Genomic DNA, 16,348 nt, shown 5'->3' on the forward strand with positions numbered 1-16,348 from the left:
AAAAGAAAACTTAGTATACTTCCTATGAATAACTTTGGCTGATGGTAAACATTAGGTACACCGGGGTAAGTGGGACGGTTTTTCGTATCATTCAACTTTAAAAAATCATTCAAAAATCAGCAGTGGGTCAATTTTGATAAAATCGCGTTCAATGTGATGAAGTAAATGTTGTTCACAAATGCTGAAAAGATGAGCTTGATAGACGCAAAGCGAAAAAAATTATCACTTTAATTGTTATGGACCGCTGGTGTCTTCACTTACCCCGCTTTATGGGGTAAGTAGGGACGGTAGATTTTCCCTTTGATTTCTGAGGAAATTTTCAACAAATTTGTGTTTTTTTGGTTGAATACCTTACTTTAATGGGCGAACCGTCCGAAATTTTGAAAAAAGTTCATGGTACTATTAATAAGGCATCTTTCAATGATTATTGTGTGTAATCCGATATTATCGAAAATAAATACTTATTTTCGAAAAAACAAGTACCACTCCCATTTTTTCATGATCTGGATACTAAAGAAAGCTAAATTGTATTGAATGAAGGAGAGAAAATTGAAAAAATGTGTAAACATCAAGTATGTTTAAAGCCGTCCCCACTTACCCCAGATAGGGTTTGGAGACTTTTGCAAATAAACCCTTTTTTTCAATTTTTAACCGTCGTTTCTTTTCCTAACTGGTTGTTTAGAATGTAAGGATTGTTTCAATGTAGAGTTTTTCGTTAAGAGCCAGCTAGTTTACGAGAAATTTGCGATTGAAAAAGATGCACATCAACTCCACATCGTAGTTAAAAATAGAAAATTTACAAAAAGTCACCGTAAACATCCGCAATTGTCGGAACCGTATCTCTTTTACAATTTTTGGATAGATTACAAGTATATTTAACATTCTGCATTAAAAGTTCGTAAAAATAGTTCACAGTATTGTTTTAATAGCCACCGTCCCCACTTACCCCGGTGTACCTTATAAGTTTTGCAATACAATCATCTTTTTTTTAAGAGTTTCTTAAATGTCCCACTTTTTTCGATTACGTCCCGCTTTTTGTTGTGAAATGTCCCGTTTTTTTTCTGAAAGTATCTGGCAAGCCTACTTTAACCCTCTAATGTAAGGTTGCCAGAATGTTTTCAGCACTTATCTAGACTGGACAAATCCGACCAATTCTATTTAAAATCCTGGAAAACCCAGGCGTGTTACTTCAAAATTGACGATCAATAATCCTGGTAATATCAACTCAATTCTTCGCTGTTTTGCGCAGGGGAATTGCTTCAAGCTGTATCGATCAGTTTTTTACAATCTTTGAAAGAATGCTATGCAATAACAAGCTTTTTGTAGGTATAAAGATTTTATTAAAATCTTTTGATTGGTTGAAAAATGAAGATTAAATCGAAATGAATTTATTTTAAAATAAAACGTCAGTTTTCTCAAGGGCAGTATATTTTTATTTTCAATTTGATTATTTGAATCGTATTTTTTTTAAAATTTCACATCAAAATCAAAATTATGAAATGAAATTCCTTGTTCCCGAGTTATTTAGGATTAAATATTTTTAGTGGTTTTTTGTACATAGTACTAGATGATCTCTGCTGTCCGCCAAAGCGGCTGTAAAAAAAATACTATGTACCGTAATCCGGGGTAATATTGATCACTTTTTCAATATATTACTAGACTCTTAAATATAATAACAGTACTGGACTCCTATTAACGTTAAACATGGATGCAAAATTTATTAGACCTCTTCAAATTTGATTTGAAAATTGTTTTCGTCTCTGTTCAGAATTTGATGATTTGGGGTGACATTGATCAGACTCTTTTCTAACGGTTTTAACGAGTTTTCATAATCATAAAGGATACAAAACACCTTCATAATATTTACAAATGCTAGTTAATCAATTTAACCTTGAATTTTATCGTTTTATTTTAAAAATATTTATAATCGAAGAAAGCACTATGTTCCTGCCTATATTTAGGGGTAAAAATAATTATGCATAATTGCTAAATAGTTTGATCTTCAAATGAACATTCTTTTGGGCCCTCCCACTTTTTCCATTTTCATTTTTTCTGCAAAGTTAACGATTTGATAGGGTTCTTATCCATTTGTCCGATTCAGGCTTACTCTTGGAAAATGTCCTTATTTTTAAAATATCAAAAATTTATCATTAAATGACTATAAAAAGAGCACTATAACTACACAATACTATACAAAGAAAACAGGTTGTTCTTTCACATTAAACAACCTGTTTGCTTCAAAATGCTTTTTGGTTTCATTAGGAGAGCTGTTTGTTTGCGAGCCTTGGAAAAATAGATATTTTTGGATTTTGAAATTAGATTTTTTAACTAGCAGAAAAAAAAATTCAAACACAAATCAAATTTTGCCTATTTGATACTCAATTAATAGTCTTCCAAACGTAGAAAACAGTTTTCAAAAATTCAAACTATAGGCTGAGTTATTGATGATAATGTGGAAAAGTTTATTGTTGGTCAAATTTACCCCGAAGATCAAGGTTACCCCGTTTTGAGGTACTACAGAATAAAAAATTTGGAATCCAGAAGTTCTTATTGACATGTCCAAAAGACCCATAACAATTTTCAACTCATATGGACAAATTTAGAGACTGTCTTACCGAAGCTCAAATTCGTATGACTTTTCGACACTTTTTATTAAAGCAATACTCAACGAATAACATCAGTGATGCGAATGTCATCCAAAAGACAGTCGGGATCGTAACAGTCGCATAACATTTTCCAATGACTTTCGAAAAGATCTCACTGACATTTACGGTTATCCAAAAATAAAAGATAAATGACTAGAGAAAATGTTATCCAGTCTTGTGACAGTCGCTCATAAAAATGTCATCGAATTATTCATTTTAATAACATTTTTGACTTGTAACAGTGTTTCGGGATATTTGGTTCTCGCCACGGCTAATCTGACCGGTTCCAGAGCAAAAATTTTTAGCAAATCATTTGCTTAAGTAATTTTAAATCAAATATTCGGAAGTGTAGTTTAAGCATGATTTACACATTAGATTTTTTTTCTAGTGAACAGATAGAGTCAAATTGTCTTCTTGTTGTAGCCAACAGTTTTTAAGGCAATATTTCCAAAGATACCTTGTATGTTTATGACGATTGCTGACGAATCGTAAGCTAGTTATTATTTTTTGAAAGCTGAAATGTTGGGGTGTATCGAAAATATAAGAATTTCGACTCTAACTTTTGTGAATGAATTTCTAATATGTTTTTTTTTTTAATTGTATGAAGTTAAAATGCTCAATTTGTTTAGCTTAGAGAACAAACGTTTGTAAAAAAATTCATTCTTAACAAAAACATTCACTTTTTTTACTGTTATATTTAGGATAAGTGCAATCCTAAAAATATTTTATGACGACATAATTAAGTAAAAAATAACAAATGTTTCATTCAAAAATTATGCGAATTGGGTAATTTTTTAAAATCTAGAAAAAAATATCCAAATTTTGTTGATTTTCAATACAAATTTACACATCAAAAATCTTTTGAAAGAGAACATCCCCATTTCTCGAGCAAAAGTTGTTACCTAAGTTCCTTGCGATGCAGTTAAAAACGATTTAACAGATTTTGTCCAATTTCTAAAAAACATTGAAAATTAATGATTTTTTTTTTGTCATTTTCAAAATGACTCAGGCAACAACAAAACGAAGAAAACGTTTTTGCTCGATAAATGGGGGCGTTATTCTTCAAAGGTTTTTAGTTTTCGACAAGATCATTCGCACCGCCTTTGTTTGCAAAGAAATTCGAATATTTGTATTTAGGAATTGCTTGCCTACTTCACGGCATTCTTCATACCTTAGAAACAGTATGAACAAACACAGGAAGATGGGTGTCGAAAAATAGATTATTAGGTAAATTTTCAGCGCTAGTTTTCGACAACTACAAAAACAGTTGAAATCCCATAAACTATCAGCAAAAATGTGGAACAAATTACTGAAAACACTTAATTCAGAACCTTGTTCATCCATTGATTCCTTTTATGTTGCTTTTATTCGATTAGAAGGTAAGTTTTTCATGATATTACAATCATATCAGGTCGATGGTATTGAATTTAACCAATGATTTGGAATGATTCTTTTAAATCAAGAATTTACTACTATTAAACCACTAATTTAGGAGAATTTTTTATTCAACTAATGCTCAACAAGGAAAGTAAAAATTGAAAAAAGTGAACAAATTTAGCTTCAGCAACCTAATATTTAGATAAGCTTTGAATTAAAAATCTGTCGAAAACAAGCTCGCTCCTGTCGAAATCCAGAGTATCCACCCTAAAGCCGTCATAAAATAATTTTTTGGATCACACCAATCCGAGAAATGACAGTTTAAAAAGTACAAGTTTTTGTATAAAAGAGATCTTATAACTAACGAACATGATATCAAGATCGTCATCGGGGATTTCAATGCTCAGGTCGGCCAGGAGGAGGAATTCAAACCGACAATTGGAAGGTTCAGTGCTCACCAGCTGACCAACGAAAACGGCCTCAGACTTATCGATTTCGCCGCCTCCAAACGAATGGCCGTACGTAGTACCTTTTTTCAGCACCGCCTCCCACACAAGTACACCTGGAGATCACCGTACCAAACTCAATCACAGATCGACCACGTTTTGATCGACAGCCGGCACTTCTCGGACATCATCGACGTCAGATCTTGTCGGGGCGCCAACATCGAGTCGGACCATTATCTGGTGATGGTGAAGATGCGCCCAAAACTCTCCGTAGTGAACAACACGCGAAACCGGCGCCCGCCTCGGTTAAATATCGCGCGACTGAAGCAACCTGAGGTCGCGGCAGACTACGCGCAATCGGTCGAAGCAGCGCTGCCGGCAGAGGGCGAGCTTGACGAAGCCCCTCTCGAGGACTGTTGGGATACCATCAAAACAGCCATCAACAGTGCTGCGGAGAACGTCATCGGTTATGTGGAGCGATCTCGACGGAACGACTGGTTCGACGAGGAGTGTAGGAGGGTGATGGACGAAGAGAATGCCGCGCGGGCGGCAGTAGTGCAGAGAGGCACCCGTCGAAATGTGGAAAATCACCGACAGCGGAAGAGGCAGCGAGTCCGACTTTTCCAGGAGAAAAAGCGCCGCCTGGAGGAGGAGGAGCTCGAGGAGCTGGAGCAGCTGCATCGTTCCCAAGAAACACGAAAGTTCTATCAGAAACTCAACGCATCCCGCAAAGGCTTCGTGCCGCAAGCCGAAATGTGCCGGGATAAGGACGGGGGTATCCTGACGGACAATCGTGAGGTGATCAAAAGGTGGAAGCAGCACTTCGATGAACACCTGAACGGCGCACATGCAGGAGATCAAGACGGTGGGGGAAGGTACATCGCCGGCGTAGCCAACGACGAAGACGAGCCACTCCCAACGATGAGTGAAGTTAAGGAAGCCATTCGCCAGCTGAATAGAAACAAGTCGGCTGGAAAGGATGGCATCGCAGCGGAACTCATCAAAATGGGCCCGGACAGGTTGGCCGATTGCCTACACCGCACAGTGGTCCAGAAATGAAATTTAGCGGGAAACAATTATTTGCGCTCTTGCCTTAGGTTTAAGACATTTGGTGTCCAAGACAAAGTTGTACAACATTACAAGGCGCTACTTTTGAATGAAACATTTTTAGGGTGGTTCATAAAACTCCTTAGATACGAAAATTATTTTTTTACTGTAATGAGATAGTGCTGTATTATGTTGAGCAATTATGTAGAACAACATAATTGATGAAACTTTGTAGAAGACTTTGAATGTCTATCTATTAACGTTTAGGTTTTATGATGATTTTTCGTGTACAAGTTAGGGTGGTCCTACAAAAACAAGTTTTTTTGTTATAACTTTGTTGGGTATCAATTTATCAAAATAATGTGTTCGGCAAGTATTTAGCAAATCATTATGCGCATCTTTTGTAGCAAACAGATTTCTAATATCTGCTTTTGATTCGCAGTTATCATGAATTATGTGTTCAAAAATGGCCGTTTTGTATGAGCCATAACTTCAAATGGAGCAAACAAAAAAATTCAAACTTTAATTTGTTTGAAAGAACATGTTAAAATCTACAATATATTGAAAAACTGGAGAGGTGTTTTTTGTTTAAAGCTTTTTATTTACAATTGAACTTGGCTAAAATTGCCATTTTTCATATAACGTTTCTATATTATTTTTGACTACTTTTGGCTAGGTGAGGAATAACCGTACACATCGTAACATTTATATCATCTTTATAGTTAACAGATCTGAACAACTGTTTTAAAAACGAAAAAAAAGTTTATTTGAGAAATCAATAAAAAATTCATAGAAAACAAAAAAAAAACTTATTGCTAGAATGTAATGAAACTAATATAAAAAAACGCGTTATGGGTCACAGATCAAATGACGGCTGCATTCAGGAAGGCTGATTTTTAATATTTCATACATTTTCTTTTGGATAGTGAGATGTACGGATCTGATGTCAGGAGGATTCTTTTAAAAACATCCTCCAGACTAAACACACGATCGAACTTTCATGAGTGGTTTTCTCGAAATCTTCGTAAACTTTTGTTTCTTGTTTCACCAGCTTCTTCCGAATACATGCCTATGGGTAAAATATGATGTTTTATGACTGCTGCTCCATGCACTAACAATTTGTGTACGGTTGGAGAAACGGGATACCAGCTATATAAATTGTTGTAAAGCACCCGAGTTTCTTCAGCATACCATTCAAACGAGTCAATGTTGATTACGGAGCTACTGTTGATAATGGTTAAAATCACGTAAAACTTTTCCAAAAGCTGAACATTCAGTCCCGTAATTTGTGCCACTTCAATCCGTTTCACGAAGAATTTTCTGGCAATATTTCCTGTATTGGAATTCCCACCGGTGACCCTAGGCTCATCAATACAAGTTCAGTTGTTCTTTTAGTATGTTTCGAAGACTTTGACGCCGTTTATTCACTTCTATATTGGTTTTCCTGACTCTCCAAGTGGGTTTGTCCATACAAAGACGATCTGCGATCTTCATAAACATTTCCATTGTTCGTATGCTCGCATGTAACGGTGACAATCCGAATTCATAATTTTCGGGCTCATCGAGGTCTTGCGAATTGCCGGGTAAATTCAAATACTTTCCTGATCGGAGGCAAATATAGCACGCTTGTGATTTTGTGCGAGTCAAATCGTTGACAAATTTTGTTTCAATCATGGTAAAATACACTTGTGATTGTACCGAAATCTGATTGACCACCGTCGGAATCAAAGAATATATTTTCTTTTCAATTTCGCCCACGACGAATCTAGTTAGATCTGCACTTTCCTTAGCAAAAATGAGCCTAATAGGTCTGCACAAACTCACTGAGGATGGGCAATCGTTACTCCAGATAACGTTTTGTATCCCATCAGATATATCTACGAGACGTAACGGAACAAGAGAAACCGCGAAAATGTGTGAATAGCTGTATTCACGTATGTCATCTTCGTCAATGAATGATTGGTTAAACCTATATTGAAATAATTTGAAGATCAAAAGATAAAGGTTTGTTCAAAATGAATTTATACCTGCTGTGGTTTGAGCTACCATCTGCTCCCCATTTGAAAATCAGTTGAAGCATTTTTTCCGGAAATAGCACTTACCGGTATCGATGAACGGCCCCTAAGAAAAATACAATTCAAGACTTTCATGTTGGGTAATTAGTAATTCATTTTTTTTTCAGTATATGGTTTTATACATTAATAATCAAGAATCCTCATTTTTTTCCATTTGTGCCCCTCTGGCTATGTTGGTCTTTAAAAAAATTTTACAAAAGGTTATGAATAGGAAACTCTGCTTTTGTAGTGGTAAAAAATGTATAATTGTTGACTAAGGGTGCGAACGCAAAGAAGAATTCCATGTCGCAGAGCAAAAGTGATATATTTTGTTATATGAAAAATGGCAATTTTGGCCAAGTTCAATTGTTAATAAAAAGCTTTAAACAAAAAACACCTCTCCAGTTTTTCGATATATTGTAGATTTTAACATGTTCTTTCAAACAAATTAAAGTTTGAATTTTTTGGTTTGCTCCATTTGAAGTTATGGCTCATACAAAACGGCCATTTTTGAACACAAAATTCATGATAACTGCGAATCAAAAGCAGATATTAGAAATCTGTTTGCTACAAAAGATGCGCATAATGATTTGATAAATACTTGCCGAACACATTATTTTGATAAATTGATACCCAACAAAGTTATAACAAAAAAACTTGTTTTTGTAGGACCACCCTAACTTGTACACGAAAAATCATCATAAAACCTAAACGTTAATAGATAGACATTCAAAGTCTTCTACAAAGTTTCATCAATTATGTTGTTCTACATAATTGCTGAACATAATACAGCACTATCTCATTACAGTAAAAAAATAATTTTCGTATCTAAGGAGTTTTATGAACCACCCTAAAAATGTTTCATTCAAAAGTAGCGCCTTGTAATGTTGTACAACTTTGTCTTGGACACCAAATGTCTTAAACCTAAGGCAAGAGCACAAATAATTGTTTCCCGCTAAATTTCATTTCTGGACCACTGTGCACCGGTTGATAATCCGGATCTGGGACATTGAACAGCTACCGGAGGAGTGGAAGGAGGGGGTAATATGCCCCATCTACAAGAAGGGCGACAAATTGGACTGTGAGAACTACCGAGCGATCACTGTCCTCAATGCCGCCTACAAAGTGTTGTCCCGAATCCTACTCCGCCGCCTAACGCCACAAGCAAACAGATTCGTGGGAAGTCATCAGGCCGGCTTCATGGAGGGACGGTCTACGACGGACCAGATATTCACATTACGGCAAATCCTCCAAAAATGCCGTGAACACCAAGTCCCTACGCATCATCTATTCATCGACTTCAAAGCCGCATACGACACGATCGACCGTAACGAGCTATGGAAAATCATGGACGAGAACGGCTTTTCCGGGAAGCTGATCAGACTGATCAAGGCGACGATGGATGGAACGCAGTGCTGTGTGCGGATTTCGGGTGAATTGTCGAGTTCATTCGAATCGCGCAGGGGGCTTCGACAAGGTGATGGTCTATCCTGCATGATGTTCAACGTGGCGCTAGAAGGTGTTATTCGACGAGCGGTGGGCGAAATGCGGGGCACGATTTTCAACAGATCCAGTCAACTTATCTGCTTTGCCGATGACATTGATATGATATAGTCGGCAGATCAACTGTGGCGGTGGAGGAGATCTACCGCGAACTGAAACGCGAAGCAGGAAGGATTGGGTTGATGATTAATACGTCCAAGACGAAGTACATGCTGGCCTGCGGATCCGAGACCGACCGAACCCGCTTGTCCAGTAATAACAAGGTCACGATCGACGGCGACGAGCTGGAGATAGTCGAAGACTTTGTCTATCTCGGCTCACTGGTGACCGCAGACAATGACACCAGCCGTGAGATCCGGAGGCGAATTATCAGCGGAAGTCGTGCCTACTATGGACTCCACAAGCAACTGCGGTCGAGAAGACTGTGCCCTCGCACAAAGTGTAACCTGTATATGACGCTTATTAGACCGGTTGTTCTCTACGGGCACGAGACATGGATATTGCTCGAGGAGGACCTGCGTACACTCGGAGTATTCGAGCGACGAGTGTTAAGAACCATCTTTGGCGGCGTACAGGAGAACGGAGTGTGGAGGCGAAGGATGAACCACGAGCTCGCGCGACTCTACGGCGAACCCAGTATCCAGAAGGTGGTTAAGGCTGGCCGGATACGCTGGGCAGGACATGTTGCGAGAATGCCGGACGACTGTCCTGCAAAACAGGTGTTCGCTACGAATCCGGTAGGAACAAGACGAGCGGGGGCGCAACGAGCGAGGTGGTTAGACCAAGTGGAGCGTGATCTGGCGAACGTGGGGTGCCCGAGAAATTGGAGAACGGTTGCCATGGACCGAGTGAATTTTAGGAATTATGTTCGTCAAGTTATGTCGTAAGACGGAATACTATGTAAATAAATAAAATAAATAAAATATAACTAACGAACGTCTTCAGATACAAGTTTGCTCTTTGAGTGAAAATTGTTCGCGTTTTTATTGCATACAAATGCTAAGAAAACATATTTTTGTATGAAAAATAAGTAAGAAAAGTGTATGAAAAGTAAGAGCCGAAATACTTATATTTTCGATACACTCTACCATTTTGACTTTCGAAAAATCATAACTAGCTTACGGATCGAAATATAGACATGCGGTGTCTTCGACAACAATTTGGCTCTATCTGTTCACTAAAATAAGCGTAAATTGAGCAAAATCGACACACCCTAATATTTGATTTATGTTTTTTAAGCGCAAGATTTGATGAGCTTTTTTCTGAAGACACTATATCTCTTATTATTCGTAAATAATTTTGTCACGATAAAAATCCGTCCTAGACCGCTGTGCATTGTTACGACTTTTCACTTATTTGCTAGGAATTGCGATTTGCAGAAGCGTTGTTATCGACTTGAGCTATCATTTGTAATGCGAATTTATGTTTACTGGGTAGTAAGTTTCTAGGGGATGTTCAAATATTATGTAACGTAATTTACGGTAATTTTCAACCCCCAAAAGTTTGCTTTTTTTCAAGTTTGCTGCTGTCTCTCTTTTGTAGAACGCTATACGGAGAAGCTTCTCCGCGGTACTTCCTTTAATGTCGCTAGAAGATTTATTTGTTTATGATATCTAACTTTAAAATTTATCATCTAAATTGAATTTTGAATCTTTGAAAGCAATTTCCCTGCTCAGCTAAATATTTGTTTATTAACATTTCTTGTTCCAACATAATATCAAAGGCATCCTGGATGATTTTATCAAATGTTTTTTTATTGGTAGGCACTACCGACACCAGATGGCAATACCATCTTTTTGCGAAAACTCATAGGAATTTTCACTTAAGTCTCCTGTCTGTATTTTTGTGGTACAAAGTTAAGCGTATCTCTGTTAAATCATATTATAATGTCATCATATGATGATGTCAGATTGCTCATTTAAAATACGGAAACTGAAAATATAAGGAAAAAAATGTTGTTTCTAACTTCTAAACGAATCTGAAATCATTCACTGTTACAAAAAAAAAGTAAATTAATGAAAGCCCCGTCTATGTTGACTTTGAAAATAATGGCCTACATGCTCTGATTATTTAAAACATATGCATATAATTCGCTACAACGTTTAAGTATGCGATACAGACAGTTATTTCAGATAAATGTTGCGTTTAATTCCACATTCGAATAGAATTCTACGGGAATGTTGCAAATTCTCAGTACTTATCAAAAGGTTTATCAATAACAATGCAATAAAAAAAATATAACTATTTTCCAAATATCAATGCACTTGGCATCCCTGATCACCCAAAATATCAAAACATGAACATCTGTGTATCGTTTTTGCACAGGGCGAATTTGTCGATATAAGTACCAGAAAATCGCGTTTATCGTGCGCCCTTCTCAAAAATCGATTTGTTCTTCCTTGGTTTGAGGTTAGGGCTGAGGCCTCCTGCTAAGATGGTGTTCGTGTAAAACTGTCAATATATCCTAATAGGCAACTTGATAGTTAAAAAATCGGAAAGATATCGAAAATAAAACATTGGTTAAACAATCAATGTTTTATTTTCATATTACTAGGAACGGAAAAATAAAGTTTATATGAACTAAGCAAATGCTCTTGATTGTAACATAACGGTTTATAGCAATCCAAATTCTTATGAATGATGAAAAAATAGCTAAATCAATAGGTGTTTTTTCAAATGATCTCTTCTTCAAAAGATTGATTTTTGATATAAATTTTTAATTCATCGCTGCCTTTTTAAAAGGTTGGAAAAAATCGAGCTAAAGTACTACTTCCTTTATTCACATGTGTTGATATCTGTTTTCTAAACCTTGAATTGAAATTGAGCTTAAATTGAAAGTTTTAAAGATTAAATACCAAACTTTTTTGTATTCAAACTGCTTTTTTTATCGAGGAAATTTTACCCACACTCATAGGGGCATGTAAAAATGGACTGTAAATTCAATATCTGATCAGTTTTTTGCTTAGCTTAAAAATTTTACTTTAAAACCACATTACTAAGTCATCAGGAAGCTTGAGCGATCTAGAGAAGAAAGTTAAAGCCGCAAATTGTGCCTGCGTCTTCATGGACGGAAAAAATTTTTCATCCGAAACATATCAAACATACCAATATACTGGTACAAATCATCTTCTTTAGCAAATTGCTGGCAACCCTGCCGCAAATTTCCTATCGCCGTTGACCGTGAATTTATGGACATCAAATTGGCTTCAACGAGTGAACACGGATGTTCGATCGAATGCTTCTGCAAATATTTCTTTTTCAGAGCGTTCCTTTTTTATTGCGACCTTGGTGGCGACCTGTTGCTCTGGCACGTCTGAACAGCTAGGTCTTTCGGTGTCTTGATTCACATTTTTTTCTTTTCTGCCCTCTATGCAAATGTAGGTGTTTTCCCTGCAACATTGAAAACGCACCTCGGAAAGAGGATTTTGGTGAGAATTCAATTCAAATGAGATTGAGTTAGGTCGAAAATCGGTTAGAAGATCCAACCAAAGTAGATATCACTTTTTAAAGTTGACTTTCAATTCAACTTTTAAGAGGTCCTTACGCTTCCATTTCGAAATTGGCAATCAAATCAACCGGCAAGTAATCAGTTGCTGCTAAACCGGGCAACAGATCCAATTTCATCAACTCCCCGGGAAAGTATTGTATAAATTTCGCTTCCACCTTGTACATCTGTCACCGAATTCAATCCCGAGTTCCGGTGGCAGTTTCCCACATCGAGATTAGATTTGGGGGGTTTGTTCGAACTGACGTATTATTTCCCGGTTGGCCACCACAAGTTTCGCCCTGAGTGGAACTTCCTGAGTCTACTAGTTAGTTAGGCACCAGGCAGGCATCGAAAGGCTCGCCCTCGAAGTGCGCGCCTCTCCGTATCAGAATATAACATACTTTAATTAAATTCAGAGTAAAAGCACTTCTGCCGTTTCCGGTTCGCCGTTCGTTGTTAGCATTCATGTTCCCCGAAGAGCAAGATTGAAACAAAGATAAATGTTTGCTGGAAATTAAACAAGCTCGTTCTGCTGCCAAATGCGATGAAATCGGAACTATTTTCATCCGTTTTCATTGTTTCCTGTCCTCCTTCCTCAGGTCTCGGACTGCCTTGGACTAAATCACCGGATCCGCTTGATTGTTGTGAACCGAGGTTCTACACGTCCGGTTCCACGTAAATTCTGCCAGCTGGCTGCCTGCCTTCCTGCTAGTATCGGAAGTAACTGAATAATAGAACAAAATGTAGATTGTCAGGAAAGATTGTGTGGATGTTTCGCTCCTTCCGAGTGACGGACTGTGCCTTTCCGGTTTAGCGATAGCTTCAGGCAGACTTGCTTACAAAACACCAGTTGCATCAGAAAAAAAGACACTGTAATTAGAGACCGACGTAGTATCTACTTATAAATATAGAACGGAATTTTTTTTCAGATCTTACTTTGTAACAGTAATTATTCATCCCTCATTCGTGAGGATTTGTTTGAAGAGGTATCTAGATTTCGTCGATCTATATTAAGAGAAGAACATATTTCTATTGGTATTGAAAGCAGTTCAATGATACCCGTAACACTGAAAATTAAAGAAAAGCATCTATGAGCAAATTTGTCAAAAAATTTCTCGATTTAAACTGACAGCGTAGTCGGTTTTACTGAAATTCATTAAATTTTTGAAGAAAAATCTCGATTTAATACATTATGATTTTGTTATCTGGAGAGAAACTATGTTATGGTCTTGGACAAAGTTATATAGCAGAAAATTATCTTCAATGAATTTTTAAATTGGTTTAAAAATGATAAGATTTCTTGGCTCCACAAATGAAGAAATATAATGTTCGTTTTTCGGAACAGTTTTTCGGAACAGAGTATTTGGTTTTCCCGTTCAAATTATAAAACTTAAACCCATTCTAAGCACCCCCCCCCCCCCTCCTCCCAACCAGAGAATCGATTTTAATTTTTCATTATTCTAGAAAAAAATCCACAGCATTAGAAAGGTTATTTCTTTAACTTTATTTTCTATCAAAAGATTTTCAGTTACCGTCAAACGGGGTATCATGCAACAGCAGGGTTAGATGCAACATTTATATAACACCACACTGAATCAATTTTCAATTTGATGTTTTGTAGTAAAGGTTTCTTTTAATGATTACAAAATGATGATGACATAATTTCTCGCATCTAAAGCTAGTTTTTTTTTAAGTTTTTTATTAATATTAAATTTGAAAAATCGAGCAATAAATGTCCAACTTTTAACATTTTTTGATGCCGTAAAAACTTTACCGAGTATGATGGATTGGCTTGATAATATTACCTACAAACTTTTAAATGGTTTCCTCATGATATACCAACACTGTTGATGTATAAATATTTTTCGAACAATCACTTATTTTTTTCAAATAAATGTTTTTATAATTCAGTAAGGTGTCTGGGGTAAAATGCAACAAAATGCAAATCAAAGAACCAGCTTGTAAATCTCGTTTCCATGTGCTGGAATACAGTATGGTTTTTTTTACACTGATAAACGTACCGCGTAAAAAAAACCCGTGTAAAAAAAACCGTGTAAAAAAAACTGTGTAGAAAAAACCGTGTTTGTTCCCGAAAACCGTGTAAAAAAGCCGTGTAGAAAAACCGCGTAAAAAAACCGTGTAAAAAAACCTTGGTGTATGAATGTTTTACATCACGCGTTTGTGAACATTGAAATTTCATTCATCCAAACATTTATTTTTATAGTTTCATCTTGTAGAATTTTTCGTAGTTTTATTTAACCCCTTAATGTATGCAGCATCTTTAATTTAAAAAAAAAAATGCAAAAAATTACTGCAATATGTATTTTCATGCGTAATGGTCTTTAAGGCATCGCAAATATATCAAAAAATATATTTTCATACGTTTTTTATTATAAACAAAGTTTGTTGCAAGTTACCCCATTTTCTAAGGTGGGTGTTTTTAGAAATTTAAAAATAACTTTAGAAACCAATAGTTTTTCTGACTACGCCAATTTCATGTCCCATCATCCTTGAAACTTTTGATGCATAAGGGTAGGATTGACTGTGAACATAAGTTTATTAGAAGCCATTGAAGTTGGAAATTGTTGCATGTTGCCTCAGTTGATGGTACTTTTTTATAGAATTGAGTATGTTATCCTTGAAATTTAAAAACTTAAGTGTGAAAATAAATTGATCTTAACAATTATTCCTTATTCAAAACATAGGTTTGTCAAAAATCAAGAATCGGTGATTTAGGTTTTTTTTTTAAACGCTGCGACGTTGCAAAAATTTAACTGTTTTACAATTCATGATTCCTTTTAACTTAAAAATTGTCAAAAATATGAGGTTTCTTCCAACTTTTTGAGAGGAATTCAATGCAATTTTCAGATTGAAAATCATATTAAAAAGTTGTGAGTTGAACCCGTGTAATTTTTTTAATTTTTTTTTTTCGAAACGTTCAAGACTTTTACTTCAACACTATTAAAGTATTTCTTCTTTACAAGTTTAACATAACAATGCGCTCTAATAAACGAATATAATGATCTAATTTTTAGCGAAACTAAGAAACTTTGGTCTCTTATAACATAAAAAAAAACGCGCTTGTTGAACATTTGATTCGAGATAAAACAAACTATCAGAAACATGAAATCCTTATCGATATTTCAAAACAATATTTGTGAATCGTGTAGCAGGTAGTTATATGTGATTTGGAGAAAAATCTTGAAAAACAAAACTGCATACTATATTAGGGATATCATAAGTACTCTTTTTAGATAAAAAAAAAGAGCGTACTCTTCTTTTTGTGAAATTTTACGAAATGTACTCTTTTTTTTTGGTCAAAGGAAAAGTCATAGAAAATTTTCTAATATAAACTAACTTATTTTTTCCGTTACATCAATATTATATTCTTATAAATGCAGGAGATCCAACTTTTTATGCATTCGCATTTATTTACACTTTAGTTTTGCTTCTTTAATTGAATGTTTCAAAGGGTGTTACTAATGGAAGGAATCACAAGTACATTCACTATTTCAATCGGGATTTTTCGTTTAAAATTAACGCCTTTGAGTATGCAGTAAACTCCTGGACAGTATGCAATATACGTAACAACAGTCTGCTTAAAAGCATAGTGCACAAATCAAAAGCGTACGAAACAGCAATAATGGATTAAAGAATAAAAAACGCCTCTTCGAAAATATATTTTGAAAATGCAGTTTTTTTTATCAACTTTGGTGTGCTTTGTCAGCATAAAATCGTAAACTTTGAATAATTCAGTTTAAAATAATATGCATTTGTCATGTAACTCAC

This window comes from Uranotaenia lowii, chromosome 2 (genome assembly GCF_029784155.1).
Source record: "Uranotaenia lowii strain MFRU-FL chromosome 2, ASM2978415v1, whole genome shotgun sequence".
NCBI classification, from domain to species: domain Eukaryota; kingdom Metazoa; phylum Arthropoda; class Insecta; order Diptera; family Culicidae; genus Uranotaenia; species Uranotaenia lowii.